The sequence below is a fragment of the Salvelinus alpinus genome, chromosome 13 (genome assembly GCF_045679555.1).
Source record: "Salvelinus alpinus chromosome 13, SLU_Salpinus.1, whole genome shotgun sequence".
In the NCBI taxonomy this organism is placed as follows: Eukaryota; Metazoa; Chordata; class Actinopteri; order Salmoniformes; family Salmonidae; genus Salvelinus; species Salvelinus alpinus.
In genome coordinates, this window is record NC_092098.1 from 15,680,935 (window position 1) to 15,705,066 (window position 24,132).

The 24,132-nt window shown below is 44.3% G+C and overlaps 1 long non-coding RNA gene across 1 annotated transcript in view; it reads left to right on the top strand.

The window, feature by feature from the left end:
- Window positions 1-22,383, top strand: part of LOC139537186 (uncharacterized) — a 58,044-nt gene extending 35,661 nt beyond the window's left edge. Inside the window, exon 4 of the long non-coding RNA XR_011667476.1 lies at window positions 21,702-22,383. This is a non-coding gene — a long non-coding RNA (uncharacterized lncRNA). The remainder of the gene's footprint in view (window positions 1-21,701) is intronic.
- The last annotated feature ends 1,749 nt before the right edge of the window (window positions 22,384-24,132 follow it).

Here is a 24,132-nt window from a genome sequence, read left to right on the forward strand (position 1 = left end):
AGAGAGAGAGAGAGAGAGAGAGAGAGAGAGAGAGAGAGAGAGAGAGAGAGAGAGAGAGAGAGAGAGAGAGAGAGAGAGAGAGAGAGAGAGAGAGAGAGAGAGAGAGAGAGAGAGAGAGAGAGAGAGAGAGAGAGAGAGAGAGAGAGAGAGAGAGAGAGAGAGAGAGAGAGAGAGAGAGAGTTATGTTGAGTAATGGATTTTTAATGGATTTTTCACAAGCACATCACTCCAGGGAGCATGTCTTGTCCATTAGTACATTTTTGTCTGAGATTTTGTTTCTTGTGTATATGTTTTGCTACTTTCTCTGTGTCAAACTCTCTTTGCAACTTCAAAGTGTGTATCCAGTGAACTTGTGTGTGTGTGGTGATACTTTGCCATATGTCCATAGGTGTCTCACAGGGCCGTAGTTTTCACTCTCCCGGCATGTGAAAAGCCCAGCCCCACATGAGAAAGGGAGCTGTGACTGGCTCCGCTGTCATCTTTATAGCATTCCCCAGAGGAGTTTTCCAGGGACAGCTCCTAGAACTCTAACGAACCCAACACCCCTCTCACGCTATGCCCTTAATTTGTTGTCTCTAAGTTTATTACAAGTATTTATTATTGTATACTTAGACCTGTATGGTACTGTATATTAATGAGTGTGTATGAGTGAGTGTGTGTGTGCTCATGTGTGTGTCTGTGTGTGTGTTTGTGTCCGACAGAGTGTGAAAGAGCATTGTGTGAACGTGTCAAGGCATTTAAGGAGTGAAGTGTGGCTTCGTTACCCCAAAACACCAGTTTGCCCCCCCCCTTCTCAGACAGGCCCCACATGACACCATGTGAGGCTGCCCCCTCCCCAAAGCTCCAGCAACTGCCTTGACCTCCTCACCTTTCAACTCTACTTGAACCTCCAAGGGGGACTTTTGCAAGGAGGGGGTGAAACTGATTTTAAGATGTGATTATATGTTAGGTTAGCAATGGTGCTGGGGTTGTGATCCCGTCCTGTGTGTGTGTGTGTGTGTGTGTGTGTGTGTGTGTGTGTGTGTGTGTGTGTGTGTGTGTGTGTGTGTGTGTGTGTGTGTGTGTGTGTGTGTGTGTGTGTGTGTGTGTGTGTGTGTGTGTGTGTGTGTGTGGTGGGTATCTGTAACAAGGTCCTGGGTAATACGCTTATGCTTGTATGCTAATGCTAGCCCTGCACCCTGCTGTATGTTGTCAAACAAAGGGTGATTATCCCCACGCCAAGCTGGAACACGCTGCATGCACCACCAACAGTGTAGCTTGCACTTAGTGCATTAAGAAGAATAGCGCATTGGTTAAGAACAATAGAGTATTAGTTAAGAAGAATAGAGCATTGGTTAAGAAAAATAGAGCATTGGTTAAGAAGAATAGAACATTAGTTAAGAAGAATAGAGCATTAGTTAAGAAGAATAGAGCATTGGTTAAGAAAAATAGAGCATTGGTTAAGAAAAATAGAGCATTGGTTAAGAAGAATAAAGCATTGGTTAAGAAGAATAGAGCATTATTTAAGAAGAATAGAGCATTGGTTAAGAAGAATAGAGCATTAGTTAAGAAGAATAGAGCATTGGTTAAGAAGAATAGAGCATTAGTTAAGAAGAATAGAGCATTAGTTAATAAGAATCGAGCATTGGTTAAGAAGAATAGAGCATTGGTTAAGAAGAATAGAGCATTGGTTAAGAAGAATAGAGCATTGGTTTAGAAGAATAGAGCATTAGTTAAGAAGAATAGAGCATTGGTTAAGAAGAATCGAGCATTGGTTAAGAAGAATCGAGCATTGGTTAAGAAGAATAGAGCATTGGTTAAGAAGAATAGAGCATTGGTTAAGAAGAATAGAGCATTAGTTAAGAAGAATAGAGCATTGGTTAAGAAGAATCGAGCATTGGTTAAGAAGAATCGAGCATTGGTGAAGAAGAATAGAGCATTGGTTAAGAAGAATAGAGCATTGGTTAAGAAGAATAGAGCATTGGTTAAGAAGAATAGAGCATTGGTTAAGAAGAATAGAGCATTGGTTAAGAAGAATAGAGCATTGGTTAAGAAGAATAGAGCATTGGTTAAGAAGAATAGAGCATTGGTTAAGAAGAATAGAGCATTGGTTAAGAAGAATAGAGCATTAGTTAAGAAGAATAGAGCATTAGTTAATAAGAATAGAGCATTGGTTAAGAAGAATAGAGCATTGGTTAAGAAGAATAGAGCATTGGTTAAGAAGAATAGAGCATTAGTTAAGAAGAATAGAGCATTAGTTAAGAAGAATAGAGCATTGGTTAAGAAGAATAGAGCATTGGTTAAGAAGAATAGAGCATTGGTTAAGAAGAATAGAGCATTGGTTAAGAAGAATAGAGCATTGGTTAAGAAGAATAGAGCATTGGTTAAGAAGAATAGAGCATTAGTTAAGAAGAATAGAGCATTTGGGTTACATCCGTTTCTTTTCAGTCTTGTTTATTCAATAGTGAATTCTTGCATGTGTTCAAATTGTTTTCCAGGCAAAGAAGTACTGTTCAACTCAGTTTAGATGTTTCCTTTCTGAGCACAATAAGAAGCATTCTGAGTGTGTCTCTGGTGTCTGTGTGTGTCTGTGTGTGTGTGTGTGTGTGTGTGTGTGTGTGTGTGTGTGTGTGTGTGTGTGTGTGTGTGTGTGTGTGTGTGTGTGTGTGTGTGTGTGTGTGTGTGTGTGTGTGTGTGTGAGTGTGTGAAACAAAGCTCAGTGAGTGACGCATACCATTAACACTCTTTTTATATCGGCCTGCTCACTTGAGTGTGTGTTAAATTGGGGATTACACAGTCTTTCTAGGGGGCTGTCTGCCTGCTGTGAGTGCTGCCAGCCTGGCTGTGCATTGAGGGCGTAGAAGGGCGCCTGGGTGCATTATATCCTGCTGAATGGGTTTGATTGGGTCAAGCCTGTTCCTTCTGCAGTTTGTTAGCTGACTAATGCAACCTCTGGCCTTGGGCAAACCTACCGGGCTGCACTCATTTTAACATTCCTCACAGTGTGAGCACACCCCTAAAAGTCTGTACTCACAGTACACCACTTATGACAGTGTGTATGGCGAGGGGAGAAGGAGAGACATGAAATTGTCAGAGGAGAACAATAAGACAACATGGTATGGGAGGGAGAGTATGATGAGAAAGGGACTGGGTTACAAGAGAGATGGAGGAAGATTAGCTGTAGAGATAGTAGTATGGTGGATACACGATGAGAGGTGACAGAGTGAAGTTAACCAGAGAGGGAGAGAGCTCTGAAAACCTCCATTACCCAGTCTGAGCTTTTGCTATGCATGTGTGATCAATCAATCAATCAATCAAATGTATTTTATAAAGCCCTTCTTACATCAGCTGATGTCACAAAGTGCTGTTCAGAAACCCAGCCTAAAACACCAAACAATGCAGGTGTAGAAGCTTTGGAACTCATTTTTCTGCATGATTGATTTTCTATTCAACCATGGTTCAACCATGGTTACCTCTTTTTCTCCCCAATTTTCGATCTTGTCTCATTGCTGAAAATCCCCAACGGGAGAGGTGAAGGTAGAGTCATGCGTCCTCCAAAACATGACCCGCCTAACCACGCTCCTTAACACCCGCCAGCTTAACCTGGAAGCCAGCCTCACCAATGTGTCAGAGGAAACACTGTTCAACTGGTGACCGGAGTCAGCCTGCAGGCACTCGGCCTGCCACCAGGAGTCGCTAGAGGGCGATGAGCTAAGTAAAGCCAAACCTTCCCCTAACCCGGACGACGCTGGGCCAATTCTGCGCCGTCCTATGGGACTCCTGGACACGGCCGGTTGTGGCACAGACGTTGGATTAAACCGAGACTGTAACGTCTGTAAGGTGACCATTGGACTTAAAATTTGTCGGATTGACTAAGTTTGCCGGTGCAACAATTTTTATTACATTTATAATGTATTGCTCTCACATGTCCAATAAAAACCAACAATGTGCTACCTTTTAGTAGCATATCTGACAATTCTAACATCTATCTGTCTAACATCTATCTTTCACTCTTCTCTTGCCATTTAATCCCAAAGATCTCTGACCACAACTTTGCCATGACAGCTCCGAGCTAGCTACTTGACAGCTAGCCCATGTGTACTAGCTAACTCTATTGGTCAACAACTCCACCGTGCAGGGCCGGATCCAGTGGCACACTGCTGGTGGGGGCAACCTCCCTCCAAACCCTGATGACAACCATTGTATAACGACACATAACTCAGAAACACCATAAAAGTCTCTATGAATGTTGAGCTAAGACCTTTAAAAGTCACTCAGTTATAAAACATTTTTACTTTGAGTTAAAACTTTGCTTTGAATGGGAAGTCATACTTTACAATGTAAGACTCTGTCGCAATCTAGTTCGTTCAAAACTGATTTTAGACGGCCAGCAGACCAGAGTTTAAGCCAGCAACACTTGCAGTTATGCAAGCACACCACCTGTGCCATTAAGGTCCAGACCTTTTGTCAGAGGCTGCATTATAGGTTACAATAACACTGCTAATGACAGCCTTTTCGTTGCTAAAAAAATCTGGCTTTGCATGTGGAATAATACACCTTTAACAGAAAATAACTTTCCGGTGTAAAAACCATGGAACTTTAAAACAGAAATATATTTTTTCACACCTTTTTCTCCCCAATTTCATGATATCCAATTGGTAGTTAAATTAGCACCACAATGGTGCACTAACCAAGGTTTTCCAGCACACAACTTTGACCTACTGCTATGTTGGTATATTGTGCTTCAAACAATGTGAAGGCAGGTTGAGAAGATTTGAATCCTAACCAAACTGCTTAATTCATACTCTTCACAGGGATGATGGACTTTACAGTGTCCTGATATCAAAATAAGTATATATACATGTACAGTGGGGAGAACAAGTATTTGATACACTGCCGATTTTGCAGGTTTTCCTACTTACAAAGCATGTAGAGGTCTGTAATTTTTATCATAGGTACACTTCAACTGTGAGAGACGGAATCTAAAACAAAAATCCAGAAAATCACATTGTATGATTTTTAAGTAATTAATTTGCATTTTATTGCATGACATAAGTATTTGATACATCAGAAAAGCAGATCTTAATATTTGGTACAGAAACCTTTGTTTGCAATTACAGAGATCATACGTTTCCTGTAGTTCTTGACCAGGTTTGCACACACTGCAGCAGGGATTTTGGCCCACTCCTCCATACAGATCTTCTCCAGATCCTTCAGGTTTCGGGGCTGTCGCGGGGCTATACGGACTTTCAGCTCCCTCCAAAGATTTTCTATTGGGTTCAGGTCTGGAGACTGGCTAGGCCACTCCAGGACCTTGAGATGCTTCTTACGGCGCCACTCCTTAGTTGCCCTGGCTGTGTGTTTCGGGTCGTTGTCATGCTGGAAGACCCAGCCACGACCCATCTTCAATGCTCTTACTGAGGGAAGGAGGTTGTTGGCCATGATCTCGCGATACATGGCCCCATCCATCCTCCCCTCAATACGGTGCAGTCGTCCTGTCCCCTTTGCAGAAAAGCATCCCCAAAGAATGATGTTTCCACCTCCATGCTTCACGGTTGGGATGGTGTTCTTGGGGTTGTACTCATCCTTCTTCTTCCTCCAAACACGGCGAGTGGAGTTTAGACCAAAAAGCTCTATTTTTGTCTCATCAGACCACATGACCTGCTCCCATTCCTCCTCTGGATCATCCAGATGGTCATTGGCAAACTTCAGACGGGCCTGGACATGCGCTGGCTTGAGCAGGTGGACCTTGCGTGCGCTGCAGGATTTTAATCCATGACGGTGTAGTGTGTTAGTAATGGTTTTCTTTGAGACTGTGGTCCCAGCTCTCTTCAGGTCATTGACCAGGTCCTGCCGTGTAGTTCTGGGCTGATAACTCACCTTCCTCATGATCATTGATGCCCCACGAGGTGAGATCTTGCATGGAGCCCCAGACCGAGGGTGATTGACCGTCATCTTGAACTTCTTCCATTTTCTAATAATTGCGCCAACAGTTGTTGCCTTCTCACCAAGCTGCTTGCCTATTGTCCTGTAGCCCATCCCAGCCTGTTGCATGTCTACAATTTTATCCCTGATGTCCTTATACAGCTCTCTGGTCTTGGCCATTGTGGAGAGGTTGGAGTCTGTTTGATTGAGTGTGTGGACAGGTGTTTTTTATACAGGTAACGAGTTCAAACAGGTGCAGTTAATACAGGTAATGAGTGGAGAACAGGAGGGCTTCTTAAAGAAAAACTAACAGGTCTGTGAGAGCCGGAATTCTTACTGGTTGGTAGGTGATCAAATACTTATGTCATGCAATAAAATACAAATTAATTCCTTAAAAATCATACAATGTGATTTTCTGGATTTTTGTTTTACATTCCGTCTCTCACAGTTGAAGTGTACCTATGATAAAAATGACAGACCTCTACATGCTTTGTAAGTAGGAAAACCTGCAAAATCGGCAGTGTATCAAATACTTGTTCTCCCCACTGTATATATATATATATACGCCTCGCACCTACTACCATACTCCGTTCAAAGGCACTTCAATCTTTTGTCTTTCCCATTCACCCTCTGAATGGCACACATACACAATCCATGTCTCAATTGTCTCAAGGCTTAAAAATAATTATTTAACCTATCTCCTCCCCTTCAACTACACTGATTGAGTATGGTAGTAGGTGCGAGGCACAGCGGTTTGTGTCAAGAACTGCAACGCTGCTGGGGTTTTCACACTCAGTTTCCTGTGTGTATCAAGATTGGTCCACCACCCAAAGGACATCCAGCCAACTTGACAGAGCTGTGGGAAGCATTGAAGTCAACATGGGTCAGCATCCCTGTGGAACGCTTTCAACACCATGGCCCGAGGGTACATGTTTTGGTATACTCAGTGTATATATACTTATTTTGATATCAGGACACTGTAAAGTCCATTATCCCTCTGCCACTGACACGGCCCACTACCAAAACCTGTGGACTCTCCTTCACTGCAGCCGACGTGAGTAAAACATTTAAACGTGTTAACCCTCGCAAGGCTGCAGGCCCAGACGGCAGGCCCAGACGGCATCCCCAGCCGCGTCCTCAGAGCATGCGCAGACCAGCTGGCTGGTGTGTTTACGGACATATTCAATCATCCTTATCCCAGTCTGCTGTTCCCACATGCTTCAAGAGGGCCACCATTGTTCTTGTTCCCAAGAAAGCTAAGGTAACTGAGCTAAACGACTACCGCCCCGTAGCACTCACTTCCGTTCATGAAGTGCTTTGAGAGACTAGTCAAGGACCATATCACCTCCACCCTACATAACACCCAAGACCCACTCCAATTTGCTTACCGCCCCAATAGGTCCACAGACGACGCAATCGCAACCACACTGCACACTGCCCTAACCCATCTGGACAAGAGGAATACCTATGTGAGAATGCTGTTCATCGACTACAGTTCAGCAGTTAACACCATAGTACCCTCCAAACTAGTCATCAAGCTCGAGACTCTGGGTCTCGACTCCGCCCTGTGCAACTGGGTACTGGACTTCCTGACGGGCCGCCCCCAGGTGGTGAGGGTAGGTAACAACATCTCCACCCCACTGATCCTCAAAACTGGGGCCCCACAAGGGTGCGTTCTGAGCCCTCTCCTGTACACCCTGTTCACCCACGACTGCGTGGCCATGCACACCTCCAACTCAATCATCAAGTTTGCAGACGACACTACAGTGGTAGGCTTGGTTACCAACAACGACGAGACGGCCTACAGGGAGGAGGTGAGGGCCCTCGGAGTGCGGTGTCAGGAAAATAACCTCACACTCAACGTCAACATAACAAAGGAGATGATTGTGGACTTCAGGAAACAGCAGAAGGAGCACCCCCCTATCCACATCGACAGGACAGTAGTGGAGAGGGTAGTAAGTTTTAAGTTCCTCGGCGTACACATCACGGACAAACTGAATTGGTCCACCCACACAGACAGCGTGGTGAAGAAGGCGCAGCAGCGCCTCTTCAACCTCAGGAGGCTGAAGAAATTCGGCTTGTCACCAAAAGCACTCACAAACTTTTACAGAATCACAATCGAGGGCATCCTGTCGGGCTGTATCACCGCCTGGTACGGCAACTGCTCCGCCCACAACCGTAAGGCTCTCCAGAGGGTAGTGAGGTCTGCACAACGCATCACCGGGGGCAAACTACCTGCCCTCCAGGACACCTACACCACCCAATGTCACAGGAAGGCCATAAAGATCATCAAGGACAACAACCACCCGAGCCACTGCCTGTTCACCCCGCTATCATCCAGAAGGCGAGGTCAGTACTTTGTTGAAACACCTTTGGAAGCGATTACAACCTCGAGTCTTCTTGGGTATAACCTTTACCCAGATCTGTGCCTTGACACAATCCTGTCTCGTAGCTCTACGGACAATTGCTTTGACCTCATGACTTGGTTTTTGCTCTGGCATGCACTGTCAACTGTGAGACCTTATATAGACAGTTGTGTGCCTTTCCAAATCATGTCCAATCAATTGAATTTACCACAGGTGGACTCCAATCAAGTTGTAGAAACATCTCACGGATGATCAATGGAAACAGGATGCACCTGAGCTCAATTTCGAGTCTCATAGCAACGGGTCTGAATACTTATGTAAATATGGTATTTCTAAAAACCTGTATTCACTTGTCATTATGGGGTATTGTGTGTGTGTGTGTGTGTGTGTGTGTGTGTGTGTGTGTGTGTGTGTGTGTGTGTGTGTGTGTGTGTGTGTGTGTGTGTGTGTGTGTGTGTGTGTGTGTGTGTGTGTGTGTGTGTGTGTGTGTGTAGATTGAATAGGGCAAAACGTTATTTAATACATTTTAGAATAAGGCTGTAAAAGAAAAAAGTCAAGGGGTCTAAATATTTTCTGAATGCACTGTATATGAGTGACTGTGTTCCACACACCACCTGTTGTTATGTTGCACAGCTACTGACCAAGAAATGATGTTATTATGAAATATACATTTTTCTCAATTACATATATTGCTAAAATAAAGGTTTAAATAAAATAAAAATAGCAAAGAACAGCAGGCAGGTACAGTACCTAATAAATTATTACAAGACAAAAAGCAAATTCAATCAACCCTGATGGTCTTATAAAAGCAAAGCTTGCATTCATATAATTTAATATAAAAAGCTTGAAAAAGTAGTGGAATGGGATAATGTCTTGGTGTGAGGTGGAAAACATGCAATACATTATTTTCTATGTATGCAGTACAGCACCTCTATTAAAATTAAGAGTATGAAGTAGGCTGTTTGAAAATGTTTGAATCCTAAGCAACCTGCCTACACATTGTTTGAAGTACAGTAGACAAACATAGCTACTGTAGTAGATCAAAGCTATGTACTGGAAAACCTTGGTAGAGCATGGATTTAGAATGTGTCTGTGTATGTTAATCTGAAGCTCTTGAACTTGAAGCTGTACAGCCTCCTCGGAGGCCACGTCTTTCAGACCAGAGAAGGTTCAGGGTCAGTGAGTTTCCAAGAAAACAAATACTTTGGGGACCCCTCTAAGTTTAACCTGGCGCTCGTCTAAAGAGACACACACCACTCAATAGCTTGTGTTGCACATGCGCTCATTTAGCCAACAGCCTGATTGACCAGGGAAATACAGCCCATGGATGGGAGTCATAATCAGACCCTGCTGTCTGTACAGATTTTTTAATTTATACATTTTTATTTATTTAACTAGGCAAGTAAGTTAAGAACAAATTCTTATTTACAATGACGGCCCACCCCGGCCAATCCCTAACCCAGACAACGCTGGGCCAATTGTGCGCCGCCCTATGGGACTCCCAATCACAGCCAGTTGTGATACAGCCTGGAATCGAACCAGGGTCTGTAGTGACCCCTCTAGCACTGAGATGCAGTGCCTTAGCCCGCTGCGCTACTCGGGAGCACAGATGGTAGTTGCAGTGGGCCTCTGTCTGTCAGTAGCTCTTTCAGGCTAATTGTTGTCCAGCCTGGAGGACACATGGGTCAGCTGGGTCAATGGCCCATCTGTGATACACATCACAAAATACTGTATGGCCACGGGTTAACACTGCTCCTATCATATCACTCTGTGTGTTATAGGCTGCAGGTGCTTCTGACTGGAAAGCATGGATTAAATCTGACAAAATCGCCCTTTGTTCACGTACAGTATCACAATGAATCAATACATGCCCCTGTATTTGATACAAGAGCATTCACAAAATGACATGTGTTTGTGTGCAGGGAGGGAATGCAGCTGGTCAGATTTAAAGATATAGTAATTTTCTCCTGGCCTTTTTGTAGTCCTCTCCCAGTGTTGATAACCTGGCGGAGAGAGACAGATAAAACGTGAGGATGAAAACATCTGGATAAGGAGCTATTGGATGACCTCCATAAGGAGCTGGTCTGGGTAAAGCATTAGACACTGTGAAATGAAGAAGGCTCTGGAAAAGACACTCACAGGGAGAGAAGGAGAGGGCACGGTTTTCCTTTGAGCCCCCCTCCAAACCTCACCCTCCTTTACTGTCTATTCACAGAGGTATGTACCCTTGTTCCTCTCCTTCTATAAGTCGGTCCCACTTCTCTGTGGCCTTGATCTCTCTGTTTCATGTCTGTTTCTTTAGATGTGGGCTAGATTTTAAGCACCAGAACTGCCTGTGTGTTTTGGTCCACATATTGGTAAAGATACGTTTACTTGGCAAGCAGGGTTATGATTCAAAACAACGATGACACAGTGTATTCATCTGATCTAAACTGCAAGGCACTTTAATATTATGTTTTTTCTCTCTTTGGTCAAATCTAGTCCAAGTGGCCCAGACAAACCCAGGAGTAAAGTGGTCTGATGCTCTGCCAGGGCTGGCCTTGTTACAGAGGTATTAGCTGGACTCAAGTGGCTACATTCCGGAACCAGGGGCCAGCTGTTTGCCCATGATTAGGCCTCCATTTTCAATGTCCCTGGGCCGGTGGAGGGAATTACTGGCCCTTGAGTTGGCATGTGGAGGTGAGGGAATGAGGGGGTGTGGCTCTTCGTGTGTGTGATCGTTTTCTGTATGTTTGGCTCTGGGTTGGGTTCTGATCTAATTCATGGAAATAATTACTTAGACCTGACTCCGGTCATGCAGGCTCCTCATGCACCCTCTTTTTTTATCCCCCCTCCTCTCTCTCTCCCTCCCCCCTCTCCCTCTCCCTCTTGCTCACCCTCTTTCTCCACCCCCTCTCTTCCCTCTCTCCCTCCTCCCTCTCTCCACCTCCTCTCTCTCTCTCTCCGTCTCTCACACACCCTCACCCTATTTCTCATCCCCTTCTCTCTCTCGTCCTCTTCTTCACACACCCTCCTGTGTCCTCTCTCTCTTTCTCTTTCACCATTTCTCTCCTCTCTCTCTCTCTCTCTCTCTCTCTGTCCTACTCCTGTCTGTATTTTCACATAACCCTACAGCTCCACAGGGAGAGCCCAGAGGCAGGGCAGGCATCACAGGGCCCAAAGAGTGAGAGGCGCTAGCTAAAATAGCCCTGGATAAATAAAAAAGCGTGGGAACCCTCCGTTTGTTTCCTCCATTAGCCACATTTATCAGGGATCTGTGGAGGCTGTGTGCTAAGCCTCCATGTTGTTCTTTCATAGGGAGAGAGGGATGGAACCCTGCTATGATGTGAAATAAATCACTCTCAGACACGCTTTACAACTCCATTTTTGTATCCTCCCGTTTCGTTTGTCTTGGCTTCAACCGCTCTTTTTGGGAGTTTCATTTCTGACGGTGTCTGATGTGCTTGAATGTGACTGGAATTACAAGGCTTACACTTCAGAAACAGGCCACATTATGCCTACAGTCTGTACATGGGTTCATTCTTTAATTAGTCCACAACTAAAGTTTTTTCTTTGGTCTGCTTCTCAATAAACTTGAAAAGGTAATGAGAGACTCCAATTGTAATGGAGATGCATCTGTGTGCTCTAGTTTCCCTGAATTACACTGGTTGGCTGTTCCACAGTTCGACCAATATTTTGTTCTAAAAACAGTACAGCGTATATGATGGGACAGAGGCTATATGAGAATAGCACACCCTTAAGACCACCCACTTGTACTCCCACTGGGTCTCCTGCTTCAGCATGAACCTATATAACCTCTCTCCGTCTGTTTCCATGTTGGTCCATCTGTCCCCCTCTGCCCTCCACCACAAAAGGGCTACTGTAGCTGTTACAGCTATAGTTATCACCCCCCCCCAACACCCTCCAACTGCAGCATGCACTTATTAAAGCACCGTAATGGTCTCTCCTATTAAAGCACCGTAATGGTCTCTCCTATTAAAGCACCGTAATGGTCTCTCCTATTAAAGCACCGTAATGGTCTCTCCTTTTAAAGCAGAGTAATGTCTTGTCACACCTCTGGTGGCTGGTGCGTCAGAGAGGCCAATGTGTCACCTCACATCTCTTCACCTGGGACATCCATCTCCTGGGCACAGACGGCATCTCTGTGCCACCCAGGGTGTCCAACGCCTTAACAATGAACTTGTAGGGTTCAACTGCCTGCCATGCCCACCTGGTGTGATTGTGTTGCTCCCCCTCCTCTGGCGTCCACCATGTAGTGTGTCGGGCAGGCCACTGGCTGTTCTAATGACACAGTCCTCTCATTTAACATCAGTTCATAGTGAGTACAACCAGGGCCTCCGGAAGAGAAGCAGTGGGTGGCAAAGAGCACTTACACTTTCGATGTTTGAAAAGAAAAAGGAAGAGGAACCGTGCATTCACATAGTGATAAGCCCTATTGCTATAATAAGATAATAGTAGACATGTTTGTGAGGGGGAGACACTATAGTTGGGCAGTGTCCCGAGGCTCTGGGAAGCTACCTTGTGATCCTGGGAACTAGAGGTCCTGGGGCCATGGTGAAGCTGACGGAGCAGAGCGAGAGGAGGCTGCCTCTGGGTTCTCTATGGGTCCCCTATGGCTTCCTGGGTGGGTGAAGTCCCTAGTCTTGGTCCTGGGAACTGTGATGTGATGGGAGATGTTCTGCCAGGCTCCCAGGGCCCCTCTGGGAGCGTGGAAAGGGGACAGGGGCAGAGTGGCTGCAGCAGGTCAGGGTCTCTGTGCTGCTTCCCAGTGCTCCCTGTCCCTGTCCTGCCACGGTCAGAGGGACATGGTCAAATCAGGCCCTTGCTGAACTCAGAGCAACCCTGCCTTGCCTGAGAGGACGAGGGAGAGTGCCCTGGCAATGTCAGATTCACACACATTACTAAGAGGGTAACTGTAATCTAGTTTTGATAGCTATCCTTAGAGTTGAGTGAGTGTGTGTGCATACTGTGTGTGCTTGCTGTATTATGTAAGACTGCTACTGTATGTTTACCTGGGCTTGTGTAGCATGTTGTGTATATTTTGTATATATGGTATGTGTGTGACTGGTTGCAGTTGAGAGGAGTCATGTGAGAAGTCTCTCAGAGTGGGGCGATCTATCTGTGTTGGTGGGTCTTTGTTTACAGGATGGATGTGTGTGTGGTGTGTGTGTGTGGTGTGTGTTTATCCAGCCCTGAGGAGATAATGGCCACAGCTCTGACACCACACTTAACACAGGACTGATGACTCTCAGGTGAACAGCACACACACGTCAGACTTTGATGAATTGCTAACGGGCCTGAGCTGCCTCCTGATTTACATTCCTGGGCCCCGATAACACTGCATGGTCTTCTGGTCCGCCGTCCTGTGGAGTCCTCTGTACACACTGAGCATGTACGGAGGACTGACTGATTGTTGACAACGGTAAGCTGTCTGTGTTACATGGAGAGGGTAAGACAGATGGTCATGTATGTCTCCTGAACACGCTGACTTCCCCAGTCGTACCATCGGCGAGACAAGCCTACCCAGTAACACATTTGGAGGAAGTAAGCATCGTCGTGTTTATGTGAATGAAATACCTGTTGTATCTAATGTTGTCTATGTGCCTATCTGTGAGTGGTGCTGATGCACGGTGTACACTGCTGCATTATAGGGCTTTATTGTGTGGCTTGGTTGAGTCAGAGGCGAGGGTTCGGAGCGGGCATTTGTTGGGGGACTATGGTGGGCGTACTGTGTGTGTGTGTGTGTGTGTGTGTGTGTGTGTGTGTGTGTGTGTGTGTGTGTGTGTGTGTGTGTGTGTGTGTGTGTGTGTGTGTGTGTGTGTGTGTGTGTGTGTGTGTGTGTGTGTGTGTGTGTGTGTGTAGGAGAGGACGCCAGGCTGTCTCCAGGCTGGGGCTGAGCCGCAGGAAGAGCACCCCATAAATCAGGGCAGATTAGAGAGAGGCCGCTGGGCCGTCGCTACACAGCCCCATGCTGCTTAATATCAGAGAGAGCCCCACCGACCGATGGCCTGGCTCTGCCTGCCTGCCTGCTGAAGGCCTGCTCTCATTAAACCTTAACACACACTCTGTAAGCCCTCCCTAGTCCCCCAACGACTGCCTGCTCCGAGCCCCCACCCCTGTTCTGTTCTACTTGATTTATTGTATTTTTTATTGTGCTACTGATATTGATTAGTGCATTGTTGGGAAAGAGCAAGCAAGAAACACATTTCACTTTACTTGTGCATGTGACAATAAAAACTTGAAACACACACTCACGACACTTATGCACATTCACAAACCCACACACAGTCTCACAGACATGACACATATGCGTACACGCACGCGCACACACGCGCACACACACACACACACACACACACACACACACACACACACACACACACACACACACACACACACACACACACACACACACACACACACACACACACACACACACACACACACACACACACACACACACACACACAGTCTCTTCTGAATCTGAATTTGTTTCCCCCCCTTATTTAACGGATGTTATTAATCATAGGCTGGGAGAGTTTCTTACAGATATTAATCTATTTCATTTGGCAAACATAAAGAAAGGACTGTTCAGTTCATTACTTTTACAAGTTGCAGAATACAATAAGACCAGGGGATAGATGTAATGCATATAGGAGACATAATCACATTGGAGCCATGGCAGAAGCACAGCCATTCATTAATGTTATGTTTGCTTGTGTTTATGTACTATTACATCTCGATTAGGAGAGGATTCGCGGTTAGCAATTATAAACTTGAAGCAATGTCTTCAGACAGGGAAGTTTTCATCCTCGACATGAATAGCTACATGTGCCCGAAACCTGAGCTTGTATTGGTGCGTATGTCTCAGCAGGCAGTGTCCACAGTCTGGAGCGCCACACATACCACTTAGCAGCACTACCGCCAGGCCACAGTCAATACTCCCTCCCACCTGTCAATCATTCACAAGCTAGACTTTGATTGGATACATGTTATGGAGCAATAATAAAAGGGCATGGCAACAGGACATGGGTGCTTTTGTCTCGTTATAATCATCTGCTAAAGTCCTACAACTTGTGCTTGGTTTTGACTCGTGTGGTTCAAGGGGAAGTGCATGTCATGTACAATGTGTATTCTAAAATAAGGATTTGTGTTTGAAGGTATGCATACAAGTACAGTTATACTGCTGCTTTGGTTAAATATACAGAGGTACATGTTTGTCTCATCATCTCAGATGTTTTCTCAAAGAGGAGATGGGAGAGGATTCAAAAAGTACCCACAAAGACAAAGGGGGTGAAAGTGAGAGCATTTCACATGCTGACCACAGAGCCTCCCAGCATCCTCCCTGTTCCCCCAGCCACAGCCTATTTGCCCAGAGCGTCCTATAAACACTCCCTGAGCCGTCTGAGGTGAAATGCCACTTCCTCTTCCGCTGGCCCACACTGAAGCCATTCCCATTCCCAAGTCCCATTTCTCAAGCATTGCTTTATGGGAACGGTTAAATATAACTTTGGCAACGAGCGGAGGCACAATAATCAAACAGTTTACTGCACTTTTACCCCATTTCTCCCTGTTTCTAGGTGGTCTGGCTAGTGTTTCACCGTGCTGTCACCCACTCACTCCAAGCCGTCTACTGTCCAGCCAGCCAACCAGTCAAATCCACTAGGCTGGAGACAGAGAGACAGGGCCAGGAAGCTCATCTACTTGCCAGGGACAGAGGGATTTCTGGTTGGATGTACTGCAGGGAACAGTCTGTTTAGAAACCTAGGTTCTCTGATTCCCTGTCTATCACAGTCTACCCAGAGCCATGTCTTGCGTTGCAGCCTGTCGCATAAATCCATAATGAAGTCCTGTTTGTGCCGGAAGCCTCTCTTTGATCATATGACCACAGATACAACATGAGGCCAGAGAACGGGAGAGGTGCTGGTGTCGCGCAGTGCAAGATTACAGCAAGAGTCTGACGAGTAACATTCCTAAGCAGCTACACAGCAGCATTCACACAAACATCATGATGAAGCCCTGGTTATCTTACACATAGCCAGAATTAAAAGACCAGACGAGATGGTAGACAACATCTTTTCCAGGAACATGAAGGGCTGAGAGAAGTTACAGATGGAGATGAATGTGTACGGCTGTGATTCTGATGATGTGGTCTTGAGAGGAAACACTGATGAATTATCAGGGGCAGATGGATGAAAGGTCTCTCATGGGATAAGATCTGGCCTTGTCCCTGCCTGCTCTCTGCCCATATGTGGACTGGATTTAGTGTGCAGCGCGAAGCTCGTAGGGCAGCCTACACTCTTTCCCCAGTCTGCACAGCGTTAGCCCAGTTCAGCTAAAGTGGGAGTGGTGGTGCTGAAAGAGCATGTTTTTCTGTGATGAGAAACAGGGGAGGGATGGCGGAGGTTTAATCACTTCAGATCAGTCAACGGGGGGAGGAAAGGAGAGGCCTGGGCCCACGAAGGGAGGGAGTCTCAGCTGGCCAACTTCCTCTCTCTCTCTCTCTCTCTCTCTCTCTCTCTCTCTCTCTCTCTCTCTCTCTCTCTCTCTCTCTCTCTCTCTCTCTCTCTCTCTCTCTCTCTCTCTCTCTCTCTCTCTCTCTCTCTCTCTCTCTCTCTCTCTCTCTCCTTCCCACAAACAAAGAAAACAATCGTATATCTGGCGCGTCATCGGCTCCCTCTGTTTGCTTACGCCTGCAGTGCTTGTCAGTACATGCAGACTTACGGCTACTTGAGATGATTTTTCCAGGATCTGCCTTGCCTCCTTGTTGTAGATACATGCGTGTGTTTTATACCCATGTAGACCATGGCTTAGGCTGAAGTATTGTAAACTGAAAGACCAAGAACTCATGGAGTCATTGTTCCAAGTTACTGCTCCCCTAAGCCCTCTTTACACTGTGACAAATGTAAGATGTAAGATGCCGGTTAGAACCAAAGGGACCATTCCCTCCTTCCCTCTATACCCCCTCTCTCACTCTCTCACTCTCTTCCCCCTCTCTCGCTCTCTTCCCCCTCTCTTGCTCTCTTCCCCCTCTCTCACTCTCTTCCCCCTCTCTCACTCTCTTCCCCCTCTCTCACTCTCTTCCCCCTCTCTCACTCTCTTCCCACTCTCTCACTCTCTTCCCACTCTCTCACTCTATTCCCCCTCTCTCACTCTATTCCACCTCTCTCGCTCTCTTCCCCCTCTCTGGCTCTCTTCCCCCTTACCTCACTCTCTTCCCCCTCTCTCACTCTCTTCCCCCTCTCTCACTATCTTCCCCCTCTCTCACTCTATTCCCCCTCTCTCACTCTCTTCCCCCTCTCTCACTCTCTTCCCCCTCTCTCACTCTATTCCCCCTCTCTCACTCTCTTCCCCCTCTCTCACTCTCTTCCCCCTCTCTCACTCTCACTCTCTTCCCCCTCTCTCACTCTCTTCCACCTCTCACTCTCTTCCCCCTCTCTCACTCTCTTCCCAGTCTCGCTCTCTTCCCCCTCTCTCGCTCTCTTCCCCCTCTCTCACTCTCTTCCCCCTCTCTCGCTCTCTTCCCCCTCTCTCGGTCTCTTTCCCCATTCTCTCTCTCTGCACACATACAGTATGGAAAATGACACCTTGGCCAAAATGGGATATTTCTCAACTCATCTCTAAATACTAAAGATCAGACTACACCACCCTAGCTTTACAGAAAGGTGCTGGGGCAGGGTTGAGGAGAGCGCTTGATGTAACATATTCCATCAAAGTTGTACTTCCCTTAACAAAACAAAAGGGCTTTGAGCTACTGTTTGGAAGGCTGATCCTGATTCCTAACAGCAAGCAACAGCACTACTATGGTTAGAGGGGCCAGCAGTTATGAAATATATAAATGGCTTGGTTTAAACACCTGTTACAGTTTAAGCTCTTTTGGTATTTCTGAGATTGATTCTGGGCCCAAGGAGCTGATTAGTGAGAATAAAGACAGCCATAGTGCCAGTTTGTTTACACATTACTGCAACCTGCTGAGCCTAATTTAAACTTTGTGTGTGTGTGTGTGTGTGTGTGTGTGTGTGTGTGTGTGTGTGTGTGTGTGTGTGTGTGTGTGTGTGTGTGTGTGTGTGTGTGTGTGTGTGTGTGTGTGTGTGTGTTGCAGGTGTAGAGCCCTATCAAATCTGTTTTCTTTTTTTCCAAATAAGTTTTCTGTTTAATTTTTCCAGGTTTTTCCCATTTCTTTCAGGTTTTTGCTTTTAAAATCTCACTTTTTGGGGGGAAAAACTAAATAGCATGTTCTCAGTCCACAACTACTGCCACATCAGGAGACTACTTTTGAGGTCTAAGAAATGTTGATTTTGGAGTGTAGTTACGCTTTAATTAAATTGTGCACTAGCAAAAGACTGTTGTTTGGTTATGAGTGTTTCTGTATCATATGTGATCACGGTAGAGTTTGCTAAACAAATACCCACTGGATTGATGCAAATAAGTACGACATGATTGTGTTCAAGTGCTTTTGAAGGTGGAACAATTCTTCAACCAATAAGATTTTAGCAGCTAGATAAGATAGCTAACGTTGTTAATAATTAAGTTGGCTAGCTTACTTTAGATCATATTTTGGTTGACTGGGAAACTCAGGTTAGAAAATTCTCAATTTCCCACTTGCAATTACAACTTGGAGGGTCGTTCAAGTGAGATTTCCCAACTCATATAGCATGTAAATGCCCCATAACATTTCATTGCGAAGGTTTTTGGGAAAGCCTTTCCATCCACCAGAAGACAGTTATCATTAGCATCACTAACAGCTACACAAATTGGTAGACATAAGCGAACAACGCACACACAGAGACAAGGGCATTCCCATGTTGTAGTATCTTCAGAAAGTTACCGAAAATACAAATCACTGATGCATTCTGTTTGTCTTATGATAAACTTGGGCAAATTAACAAATGTTGTAATAAGTTTGATACATTTAATTGATTTCCTACTAAGTTCAATAGCTACTGTTTTTATATTGTTGAAATCCATTTTAACGTATGTATTCTGTCATTCAGCCCACACTGTCTGCATTGCAGATTTTATACGTCCCTACAGGTGTCACAAATCCCCTAAACACGTCACAGGCGTCGTGTTCCTCTGCTCAGATGTTGCATGCATCAACCAATGGTTGTGTGCCACGTCATCGCTTGTGCCGGGAAGCACCAGATTGCTATAACATATGATGTGGTTAGCTGAAACGTAAAATAGCTATCCAGGCGTTGTAAAATCTGGCATGCGTCAGCAGGGGAACACAATCGCATGCTTCTGCCTTAATTGATTGCTTTGTTTACAAATCCTATTGGCCCTGACCTGATGTCCTTTTAATCCTTGTGTAAGAGTGGCCAGCCAAGGGAAGGTGGGCCAAGGGATAAGGTCAGCAGGGAAGAGTAGCTAGAATCTTTAGATGCCTTGGTTTATCAAGAAGATCAGAGTCAAAGAATGATGTAACCATTTTGATGAGCATGGAACAACAAAATGAGTACATATAGAATAATTTGTATAACTGATTGTCATTTCATTAATTATTAGTGTTGTGTTTGGAATTTTAGTGGAAAGACATTAGGTAGCTCTTTATGGTATGAAATAGCAACTTCAGAAACCTGAAGAAAGTGAGAACTAGAAGCTGGTGAACAGACTTCAGGTAATTAGCTATAATTAGTTACCGTAACTTGTTATCAATCCCCTCACAGCTTGTAGTCCAATCAAGGTAGATTACAATAACTTTATCCATTCGCTCAAGGTGCCAAAGGAGATAAAAATTGTTATTGTATTGGAGCTACGACAATGTGGTCAGGAAGGTTGACCAGCAGCCCAATTCTGATCTTTTTTTCACTAATTGTTCTTTTGACCAATCAGATCAGATCTGAAAAATATCTGATGCGAAAAGATCGGATTTGATTGGTCAAAAGACCAATTAGTGTAAAAAGATCAGAATTGACATGCCTGTGTAAACGCAGCCGAAGTCACAAAACAATTCAAATGCATTTTCATTTGATTAATTCAATTGGTTTAAGTTGGATATGTGATAGAGTGTAGTATTTGGGTAAACACTACGCTGCCTCAGGAAGATTTCAGTCAATTAGCTAATAAGCAATAGCAAGCTAGTTAACGATCCCCTCACAGCTTGTTAGCCAATTATACGGTAGATTCCAGGAACTTTTCTATAGTGTTACTGTTAAAGAGCCACTGAACACGCCAACTGAACACGTGTTTTTCTGTTGCTCATTAGAAAAGCAAAATTTCCGCGTTTGGCTAATAATGTTTGTCCCCCATGAGACAATGTAGACACGGAAGCCTATTTTATTTCCTCAAAATCCCAGAAAGAATATAAGATAACTGTAATTCATTTTTATGTTTTTGCCTAGTATACTTTTGTTGTGCAATTTTAAATCTAACTAAGGTGTTTGGTGCGGTATTTCTCAAGTAAAAAAATTTGCGATGTGTTGTACTATCTTAACAAAGTTGGAGCTGCTGGGCAGGTCTGTCTCATTGTCTATGCTATTGGATAGAGAGTAATCACCGCAGCTGTTCAGCCCATGTTGGTGGAAAAATGTACATCGTCAAATCATAACCCAACCTTCATTGACCCGTTGTGACGCACAGATGTTCCAAACTCCGTTTTAGACGAGACTGACAATTTGACCAGAATTATCCTATTTTACACTTTGTAGTCAATTTTGACACTACAATAACCGTTTCTTACTCATATTGATGTCACATAGGACGTTTTCAAAGGGATTTGTCATTTTTTAAAGGCAGTCACTCTTTAATAAATACTTAGTTGGACATTTGTTTTTTTTTCAAAGTGGTTGACAAAGTTCACCAGCTTCTAGTTCTCAAAGTGGAAAAGAGTTTCCTAGTGTTGGAGGCATAGACTTGGAATTTACAGTGATAGAAAGCGGCTTTAGCAGTGGATACAGAAGAAGAGAAGGCAGAGAGGAGGAAGTGGAAAGATGATTAGTTTTCCTCAGTGGTGGAAAAAGTACCCAATTGTCATACTTGAATAAAAGTAAAGATACCTTAATAGAAAATGGCTCAAGTAAAAGTGAAAGTAATCTAGTAAAATACTACTTGAGTAAAAGTATTTGGTTTGAAATATACTTAAGTATCAAAAGTAAATGTAATTGCTAAAATATACTTTAGATATAAAATATATAAGTAAAAGTACAAATCATTTAAAATTCCTTATATTTAGCAAACCAGACGGCATATTTTTCTTTATTTTATTTTATGGATAGCCAGGGGCATGCTCCAACACATCATTTACAAACGAAGCATGTGTTTAGTGAGTCCGTCAGATCAGAGGCAGTAGGGATGACCAGGGATGTTGTCTTGACAACTGCATGAATTGGACCATTTTCCTGTCCTGCTAATCATTCAAAATGTAACGAGTACTTTTGGGTCTCAGGGAAAATGTATGTTGTAAAAAGTATATTTTCTGTGTGCACACAGGGAGTCACTCAGTCACAGAGCAAGAGGGGAGGGTGGAGTCGGCCTGAAGGAAAAGGGACAGTTGGAGTCCCACTACGAGATATGAAGGAGAGTCTGAGGAGCGGGGTGGCGAAAGAGATTTCTACTATTCAATTCACATTACATCGTTGCCTTACCTTTCGTTGTCGCTGGCAATGCGACATTCTTGGGCCGCAGCTCAAATTGACCGTAAATTTCACAGTAACCTCTAACCATTAAGCACAAACTATTCAACAATGACAGAAAAGTTTATTTTAAAACATATTACACTATTGAATAATGCAACCATACCGTATTACACGCTTGAATAATACAACAATTCACAAGCATGGACAGTATGTGCAGACAATTAAAGGGTTTATTTTGTCATCTGTAGGCTACACTCATTACATTTTAGCTTTAAGACAAAAGCACAATATTCATCAAGTAATGTTAACCTATCAAAAATGAATGATTAACCCACTCCTACAAATATAAAAGTACAGTAGGCCTACCTTACAACATTACAACAAACCAGGCTTAATTTTTATCAATATCATGCAAATCATTGAAAACAAACTGAAAACGTGGATATACTGTAAGTGAATTCACCCCTACAAGGTGTTTTATATAGAAGCTCATACCCACCACCAAATGTTTTAAATAAAATAAAATGCCTCATGAAGTGTTTCACTTGCACAATTAGTCTAATCCCTTCTGAGAATGACCAGACGTAGCGTCATGTTTTTATAGCATAAGCTACGTATTTGTAGCCTAAAATTGGCTCATTTATTATTCAATCAACACAGTAGTGATGACATACTGTATGAGTATCTTTTTAATTACAGATCCAAAAGCCTACACGATGCAACCCTGCATACAGAGAGCTCAGTCCTGTTTGCTTTTTTGTTTGTTTTGTCCAATCACATTGTTGTCTCTGTTTGTGAAAAGGGTTTTAATGTTTTCATCCTCCCTAGGGCCAGGAGTTTTTCCAGGAGTTTTTTTTTTTTTTACTATATGACCTGATTAGAAAAATAAAATAAAATAATCTGGTCCCATCATAACCCTTATCATGGCCCATATAAAGCAGTTTTTTTTTTACAGTGATTTATTACATTTACATTACATTTAAGTCATTTAGCAGACGCTCTTATCCAGAGCGACTTACAAATTGGTGCATTCACCTTATGATATCCAGTGGAACAACCACTTTACAATAGTGCATCTAACTCTTTTAAGGGGGGGGGGGGTTAGAAGGATTACTTTATCCTATCCTAGGTATTCCTTAAAGAGGTGGGGTTTCAGGTGTCTCCGGAAGGTGGTGATTGACTCCGCTGACCTGGCGTCGTGAGGGAGTTTGTTCCACCATTGGGGTGCCAGAGCAGCGAACAGTTTTGACTGGGCTGAGCGGGAACTGTACTTCCTCAGAGGTAGGGAGGCGAGCAGGCCAGAGGTGGATGAACGCAGTGCCCTTGTTTGGGTGTAGGGCCTGATCAGAGCCTGAAGGTACGGAGGTGCCGTTCCCCTCACAGCTCCGTAGGCAAGCACCATGGTCTTGTATTACTGTGTCATACGCTACAACTAGGGTCCAGAGTTGGTTAGGTTAGCCTACTACCAGATCAGGAAAAACTCTGGGCCCCAGGAAAACAATCCCCCCCACCACTCTAGGACCTGTGGGACCACCTCTGAAATCACCACACAATGTTACAAATGAAAAATATATCCTAGTTGTATGATCTACTTTTGCATGTTTTTAGCTGGTGGGGATGGGCTTCCATAGTTTTATGTGGCTCAGTGCAGCTGGCAGCTACTGCAACAATTTCAGAATGTAGCAGTTACAGGTAAAAACAATAAAACAAGTTTCAAATATGTCTGTACATTTCAGCTGTTTCAAAAACATTGCTCTGCTATTACCATTTATACAGTAGGAGTGTTGGCTCAACAAGACACTTCTGTTTACACTGCCCTGCTTCAAGGGGGCAACTCGGGCTAGCGTCGTGTTCTACCTCCAGAGGTAGAGGTCGAGACGTAGCAAGTACACAAGTTTACATTGTAGTAATAGGTGTAGCCGACGGTATTTTTACGCAAATTGTAGTAAGTGTGAAAAGACTCAAAATAGGTGGAAGAGTCAGGAAACAGGATGGAGAAGGATTTAGCGGAAGGAAGAGATGATAGGATAGAAGAGGTCAAGGGCTTTTTCAATGTACTGTAACCTGTAGTAACCTGTGTGTGTGTGTGTGTGTGTGTGTGTTACTGTTAACAGTAAATTAACTTTTAATTAGGTGTCTGTTTTTACACCACTGGTTGCCAAAGGTTCAGATGTCATCTCAGGAGGCGTCAGTAATCTTGTTGCTTAATTTGACCATACTAATTGGTTTCTGGGGTAAAGAGCTTTTCTAATGGAACCTGACATTACTGGAAGCACCAAAGGAGA